The following is a 9480-nucleotide window of genomic DNA, read 5'->3' as shown; positions in this document are numbered from 1 at the left end:
ACCCGACCGACGACGATCGCAGCGTGACGGCGCATACTGTACTGACATGCAGCGTGACAGCGCATACTGTACTGACATGCGCCATAATACCGGCGCAAGGACCCGACCGACGACGATCGCAGTGTAGCGTGATGGCGCATACTGTACTGACATGCGCCACAATACCGGCGAAAGGATCCAACCGACCGACGACGATCGCAGCGTAGCGTGACGGCGCATACTGTACTGACATGCGCCACAATACCGGCACAAGGACCCGACCGATGACGACGATCGCAGCGTAGCGTGACGGCGCATACTGTACTGACATGCGCCACAATACCGGCGCAAGGATCCAACCGACCGACGATGATAGCAGCGTAGCGTGACGGCGCATACTGTACTGACATTCGCCACAATACCGGCGCAAGGACCCGACCGACGACGATCGCAGCGTAGCGTGACGGCGCATACTGTACTGACATGAGCCACAATACCGGCGCAAGGACCCGACCGACGACGATCGCAGCGTAGCGTGACGGCGCATACTGTACTGACATGAGCCAAAATACCGGCGCAAGGATCCAACCGACCGACGACGATCGCAGCGTAGCGTGACGGCACATACTGTACTGACATGCGCCACATTACCGGCGCAAGGATCCAACCGACCGCAGCGTAGCGTGACGGCGCATACTGTACTGACATTCGCCACAATACCGGCGCAAGGATCCAACCGACCGACGACGATCGCAGCGTAGCGTGACGGCGCATACTGTACTGACATGCGCCACAATACCGGTGCAAGGATCCAACCGACCGACGACGATCGCAGCGTAGCGTGACGGCGCATACTGTACTGACATGCGCCACAATACCGGCGCAAGGACCCGACCGACGACGATCGCAGCGTAGCGTGACGGTGCATACTGTACTGACATGCGCCACAATACCGGCGCAAGGATCCAACCGACCGACGACGATCGCAGCATAGCGTGACGGCCCATACTGTACTGACATGCGCCACAATACCGGCGCAAGGATCCAACCGACCGACGACGATCGCAGCGTAGCGTGACGGCGCATACTGTACTGACATGCGCCACAATACCAGCGCAAGGATCCAACCGACCGACGACGATCGCAGCGTAGCGTGACGGCGCATACTGAACTGACATGCGCCACATTACCGGCGCAAGGATCCAACCGACCGCAGCGTAGTGTGACGGCGCATACTGTACTGACATTCGCCACGATACCGGCGCAAGGATCCAACCGACCGACGACGATCGCAGCGAAGCGTGACGGCGCATACTGTACTGACATGCGCCACAATACCGGCGCAAGGACCCCACCGACGACGATCGCAGCGTAGCGTGACGGCGCATACTGTACTGACATGCGCCACAATACCGGCGCAAGGATCCAACCGACCGACGACGATCGCAGCGTAGCGTGACGGCGCATACTGTACTGACATGCGGCACAATACCGGCGCAAGGACCCGACCAACGACGATCGCAGCGTATCGTGACGGCGCATACTGTACTAACATAAGGCACAATACCGGCGCAATCACCCGACCGACGACGATCGCAGCGTGACGGCGCATACTGTACTGACATGCAGCTTGACAGCGCATACTGTACTGACATGCGCCACAATACCGGCGCAAGGACCCGACCGACGACGATCGCAGCGTAGCGTGATGGCGCATACTGTACTGACATTCGCCACGATACCGGGGCAAGGATCCAACCGACCGACGACGATCGCAGCGTAGCGTGACGGCGCATACTGTACTGACATGCGCCACAATACCGGCGCAAGGACCCGACCGACGACGATCGCAGCGTAGCGTGACGGCACATACTGTACTGACATGCGCCACATTACCGGCGCAAGGATCCAACCGACCGCAGCGTAGCGTGACGGCGCATACTGTACTGACATTCGCCACAATACCGGCGCAAGGATCCAACCGACCGACGACGATCGCAGCGTAGCGTGACGGCGCATACTGTACTGACATGCGCCACAATACCGGTGCAAGGATCCAACCGACCGACGACGATCGCAGCGTAGCGTGACGGCGCATACTGTACTGACATGCGCCACAATACCGGCGCAAGGACCCGACCGACGACGATCGCAGCGTAGCGTGACGGTGCATACTGTACTGACATGCGCCACAATACCGGCGCAAGGATCCAACCGACCGACGACGATCGCAGCATAGCGTGACGGCCCATACTGTACTGACATGCGCCACAATACCGGCGCAAGGATCCAACCGACCGACGACGATCGCAGCGTAGCGTGACGGCGCATACTGTACTGACATGCGCCACAATACCAGCGCAAGGATCCAACCGACCAACGACGATCGCAGCGTAGCGTGACGGCGCATACTGAACTGACATGCGCCACATTACCGGCGCAAGGATCCAACCGACCGCAGCGTAGTGTGACGGCGCATACTGTACTGACATTCGCCACGATACCGGCGCAAGGATCCAACCGACCGACGACGATCGCAGCGTAGCGTGACGGCGCATACTGTACTGACATGCGCCACAATACCGGCGCAAGGACCCCACCGACGACGATCGAAGCGTAGCGTGACGGCGCATACTGTACTGACATGCGCCACAATACCGGCGCAAGGATCCAACCGACCGACGACGATCGCAGCGTAGCGTGACGGCGCATACTGTACTGACATGCGGCACAATACCGGCGCAAGGACCCGACCAACGACGATCGCAGCGTATCGTGACGGCGCATACTGTACTAACATAAGGCACAATACCGGCGCAATCACCCGACCGACGACGATCGCAGCGTGACGGCGCATACTGTACTGACATGCAGCTTGACAGCGCATACTGTACTGACATGCGCCACAATACCGGCGCAAGGACCCGACCGACGACGATCGCAGCGTAGCGTGATGGCGCATACTGTACTGACATTCGCCACGATACCGGCGCAAGGATCCAACCGACCGACGACGATCGCAGCGTAGCGTGACGGCGCATACTGTACTGACATGCGCCACAATACCGGCGCAAGGACCCGACCGACGACGATCGCAGCGTAGCGTGACGGCGCATACTGTACTGACATGCGCCACAATACCGGCACAAGGATCCAACCGACCGACGACGATCGCAGCGTAACGTGACGGCGCATACTGTACTGACATGCGGCACAATACCGGCGCAAGGACCCGACCAACGACGATCGCAGCGTATCGTGACGGCGCATACTGTACTAACATAAGGCACAATACCGGCGCAATCACCCGACCGACGACGATCGCAGCGTGACGGCGCATACTGTACTGACATGCAGCGTGACAGCGCATACTGTACTGACATGCGCCACAATACCGGCGCAAGGACCCGACCGACGACGATCGCAGCGTAGCGTGATGGCGCATACTGTACTGACATGCGCCACAATACTGGCGAAAGGATCCAACCGACCGACGACGATCGCAGCGTAGCGTGACGGCGCATACTGTACTGACATGCGCCACAATACCGGCACAAGGACCCGACCGACCGACGACGATCGCAGCGTAGCGTGACGGCGCATACTGTACTGACATGCGCCACAATACCGGCGCAAGGATCCAACCGACCGACGATGATCGCAGCGTAGCGTGACGGCGCATACTGTACTGACATTCGCCACGATACCGGCGCAAGGACCCGACCGACGACGGCGCAATAGCGTGACGGCACATAATGTACTGATATGCGCCACAATACGGCAGCAAACGACCCGACCGACGACGGCACATACTGTACTGATACTGATTGTGGCGCATATCAGTACAGTATGTGCCGTCACGCTATTGCGCCGTCGTCGGTCGGGTCGTTTGCGCGTCCGTACGCCCAGCCCCGGCCACAGGACAGCACACGTCGCCAACAAGTGGTCGACGCGAGTGTCGACACGTCGCCAAACAAGTGTTCGACGCGTCCATGACCGGGGCTAGGCGTACGGACGCGCAAACGACCCGACCGACGACGGCGCAATAGCGTGACGGCACATAATGTACTGATATGCGCCACAATACGGCAGCAAACGACCCGACCGACGACGGCACATACTGTACTGATACTGATTGTGGCGCATATCAGTACAGTATGTGCCGTCACGCTATTGCGCCGTCGTCGGTCGGGTCGTTTGCGCGTCCGTACGCCCAGCCCCGAACACAGGACAGCACACGTCGCCAACAAGTGGTCGACGCGAGTGTCGACACGTCGCCAAACAAGTGTTCGACGCGTCCATGACCGGGGCTAGGCGTACGGACGCGCAAACGACCCGACCGACGACGGCGCAATAGCGTGACGGCACATAATGTACTGATATGCGCCACAATACGGCAGCAAACGACCCGACCGACGACGGCACATACTGTACTGATACTGATTGTGGCGCATATCAGTACAGTATGTGCCGTCACGCTATTGCGCCGTCGTCGGTCGGGTCGTTTGCGCGTCCGTACGCCCAGCCCCGGCCACAGGACAGCACACGTCGCCAACAAGTGGTCGACGCGAGTGTCGACACGTCGCCAAACAAGTGTTCGACGCGTCCATGACCGGGGCTAGGCGTACGGACGCGCAAACCACCCGACCGACGACGGCGCAATAGCGTGACGGCACATAATGTACTGATATGCGCCACAATACGGCAGCAAACGACCCGACCGACGACGGCACATACTGTACTGATACTGATTGTGGCGCATATCAGTACAGTATGTGCCGTCACGCTATTGCGCCGTCGTCGGTCGGGTCGTTTGCGCGTCCGTACGCCCAGCCCCGGCCACAGGACAGCACACGTCGCCAACAAGTGGTCGACGCGAGTGTCGACACGTCGCCAAACAAGTGTTCGACGCGTCCATGACCGGGGCTAGGCGTACGGACGCGCAAACCACCCGACCGCAACGGCGCAATAGCGTGACGGCACATAATGTACTGATATGCGCCACAATACGGCAGCAAACGACCCGACCGACGACGGCACATACTGTACTGATACTGATTGTGGCGCATATCAGTACAGTATGTGCCGTCACGCTATTGCGCCGTCGTCGGTCGGGTCGTTTGCGCGTCCGTACGCCCAGCCCCGGCCACAGGACAGCACACGTCGCCAACAAGTGGTCGACGCGAGTGTCGACACGTCGCCAAACAAGTGTTCGACGCGTCCATGACCGGGGCTAGGCGTACGGACGCGCAAACGACCCGACCGACGACGGCGCAATAGCGTGACGGCACATAATGTACTGATATGCGCCACAATACGGCAGCAAACGACCCGACCGACGACGGCACATACTGTACTGATACTGATTGTGGCGCATATCAGTACAGTATGTGCCGTCACGCTATTGCGCCGTCGTCGGTCGGGTCGTTTGCGCGTCCGTACGCCCAGCCCCGAACACAGGACAGCACACGTCGCCAACAAGTGGTCGACGCGAGTGTCGACACGTCGCCAAACAAGTGTTCGACGTGTCCATGACCGGGGCTAGGCGTACGGACGCGCAAACGACCCGACCGACAACGGCGCAATAGCGTGACGGCACATAATGTACTGATATGCGCCACAATACGGCAGCAAACGACCCGACCGACGACGGCACATACTGTACTGATACTGATTGTGGCGCATATCAGTACAGTATGTGCCGTCACGCTATTGCGCCGTCGTCGGTCGGGTCGTTTGCGCGTCCGTACGCCCAGCCCCGGCCACAGGACAGCACACGTCGCCAACAAGTGGTCGACGCGAGTGTCGACACGTCGCCAAACAAGTGTTCGACGCGTCCATGACCGGGGCTAGGCGTACGGACGCGCAAACGACCCGACCGACGACGGCGCAATAGCGTGACGGCACATAATGTACTGATATGCGCCACAATACGGCAGAAAACCACCCCGAACGACGACGATCGCAGCGTAGCGTGATGACGCATACTGTACTGATATGCAGCGTAGCGTGACAGCGCATACTGTACTGACATGCGCCACAATACCGGCGCAAGGACCCGACCGACGACGATCGCAGCGTAGCGTGACGGCGCATACTGTACTGACATGCGCCACAAAACCGGCGCAAAGATCCAACCCACCGACGACGATCGCAGCGTAGCGTGACGGCGCATACTGTACTGACATGCGCCACAATACCGGCGCATGGACCCGACCGACGACGATCGCAGCGTAGGTGACGGCGCATACTGTACTGACATGTGCCACAATACCGGCGCAAGGATCCAATCGACCGACGACGATCGCAGCGTAGCGTGACGCCGCATACTGTAATGACATGCGCCACGATACCGGCGCAAGGACCCGACCGACGACGTTCGCAGCGTATCGTGACGGCGCATACTATACTGACATGCGCCACAATACCGGCGCAAGGACACGACCGACGACGATCGCAGCGTAGCGTGACGGCGCATACTGTACTGACATGCGTCAAAATGCCGGCGCAAGGACCCGAACGGCGACGATCGCAGCGTAGCGTGACGGCGCATACTGTACTGACATGCAGCGTAGCGTGACAGCGCATACTGTACTGACATGCGCCACAATACCGGCGCAAGGACCCGACCGACGACGACCGCAGCGTAGCGTGACGGCGCATACTGTACTGACATGCGCCACAATACCGGCGCAAGGACCCTACCGATTGCAGCGCGACGGCACATACTGTATTGATATGCGCGACAATACCTTAGCAAAAACCCGACCGATCGCAGCGTGACGGCACATACTGTACTGATATGCGCGACAATACCGCAGCAAGGACCCGACCGATCGCAGCGCGACGGCACATACGGTATTGAAATGCGCGACAATACCGCAGCAAGGACCCGACCGATCGCATCGTGACGGCACATCCTGTACTGATATGCGCGACAATACCGTAGCAAAGACCCGACCGATCGCATTGTGGCGGCACATAATGTACTGATATGCGCGACAATACTGCTTAAGAACCCGACAGACCGATCGCAGCGTAACGGTACATACTGTACTGATATGCGCAAATACCGTGCAAGAACCCGACCAACGATTGCAGCGTAGCGGCACATACTATACTGATATGCGCAAATACCACGCAAGAACCCGACCGATCGCAGCGTAGCGGCACATACTGTACTGTATGCGCGAAGCGCAAGAACCAGTGAGAACCTCAGTCATTCTGGTGTCTGGGAGGGTGTTATATTGTAGGTGAGAACCTCAGTCAGCCTGGTGTCTGGGAGGGTGTTATACTGTAGGTGAGAACCTCAGTCTTCTGGTGTCTGGGAGGGTGTTATACTGTAGGTGAGAGCCTCAGTCATCTGGGCATTTATGGCACAAGAACAACCTCGGCACAGTCCGTCTCCACTCTGAGAAATAAAGTAAGAAACAAATATTAATTCAAGTGACCGAGAGCCAGATATATACGTAGATTGTATCCTGTCACAACATACACAGCCTAGTATATGGAATCAAACTTTATTTATAGAGCACATTTAATAAACAACAGAAGCTGAGCAAAGTGCCGTACAAGGTTGTGGCAAACACAGCATCAACAGGCATCCATCGGCGCACAGACACATATACAGTATGTGCATAGTTACAACACATTAGAGCAGGTCTTCAACAGGGGGTCCTCGGAGTTACTACAGGGGGTCCGCCAAATCTTTGTGTGATAGGATTTTCGTTTTTACATTAACCACTCTAAACCTGGCTAGCATCCCTATTCTGAGGGGAACATTAGCCGAAAATAGCCGATCTACAACGCCGTTGTGCGCTGCGAGGCTTTGTGAGCTTGTAGATCGGCTATTTTCGACAAAGATAGGGGGAAAAGAGCAGACTAAGTACAGAGTGAACGTTTACTTAGTGTTGATGGTTTAAGTGGTTAAATCTCTGAAAATACATATTAACATGAAACCAACATCTATGAAAAGCTTTAATCAGCAACACAAGTTTATGCAATATACATATACATGTATATAGTGGAAGTGAGGCAATATGTATACTGTATCCTGTCACAACTAGGGATGGGGCGATACTTGTTCACATCACATCATTAAAAACGCTCACAATAATCGTTTTAATTTATTGTGAAATTGTCCTCCGTTATCCACAAGGATTAATTAGCTTTTGTTGAGCGTCAAATCCAGTACCACTTGTCTTAACCCTCTATACTTGATAAAACGGACCTGTAAAGAGTGCATTTGGTACGCTCTTCTTTCACTCTACTAATATATACACACACACTAGTGATGCGCGGGTCGGGTTTTTTCATGACCCGCCCCGCCCCGCGACGGAACCCAACCCGCCTCAACCCGCCCCGCGAACCCATATATAAATATATGGCTCAACCCGCCCCGCGACCCGCGATTTTTTTTTTATTCTGTAAAATCATGGTTAGAAAATAATCCCCAAGTGTATTCAAACTGTTTTATTGTTATTATTCTTATTAGGAATAAAGACAAAACAAGAGCATGTGATTTTTTGATTTTTTTTTGCGTGTGAGAGCGGCTGACCCGCAGCCCGCATAATTGCCTCCGAAATTCTGACTTGACCCGCGGGTCCCGCGGGTTACGGGTCAACCCGCGCCTCACTAACACACACACACACACACACACACACACACTTCAATACTGCAATAGGCTCTATGCACAGCAGCCATATTGGGAATGAATTGGGCCTCTTCCTTACTTCTTTCTCAGCCACCCCCCTGACAAAAACGCCAGAGTGGTGTGTTTATGTTTGGAACGCAGTTCTTATATGACGTGATCTAAGATTCCCAAATGGGGATTTCAACACAAAAAATAAAGCCACGAACCCTGGAACAGCGCCCTCTACTGGCCCTCTACTGGCAGTGACGTCAGACTTCGGCGCTCTATTTTGTTTGTGGGAAGAAAAACTGTGTTAAGCCCCGTGAGTGGAGATGTTTCAGAGCCTTCTGCACCTCAGTCCTTGTGTCCGTACGACACAACTCTTTAGCACCAACTCCCTCTGACACTATGGACCAGAGCTACTGTACGTCACAGGGAGGTTTATAACATGTTAGAACTCTAACACTATGGCACAGAGTACAGACATGCTCAGCCGTCGAAACACAATAAAGGTGCATGCATCTAACATTGCTCTACCGAAAATAAGTTTCTGCATGTGAGGTAGTATATCATACTAGCTTATAGTTAGTTAGCAGGGGTGCAATGCTCAGTGGACGGGGTTGCACGCCGAGCAACCACTTATTTGGCCAGGGGGACGCGCAGGCACACGCATAGATTTAAAACTACTTTAAATTCACACTTCATCAAAGTTTACAAAGGCTCCCGACTCACGCCAGGTACATTAACATAGGAATTAGCCTATATGCATATCAATTGTCCATTGTGTGACCTGTACTGTAGGTGTTAAGCGACGTGCGTGTCACGTCATTAAAATAGAGAGCAACCACTTCTCAAATGAGCATAGCATC

The sequence above is a fragment of the Gymnoscopelus microlampas genome, assembly GCF_963454915.1.
Source record: "Gymnoscopelus microlampas genome assembly, chromosome: 6".
Lineage (NCBI taxonomy): Eukaryota > Metazoa > Chordata > Actinopteri > Myctophiformes > Myctophidae > Gymnoscopelus > Gymnoscopelus microlampas.
This window is presented reverse-complemented; position numbering follows the sequence as displayed.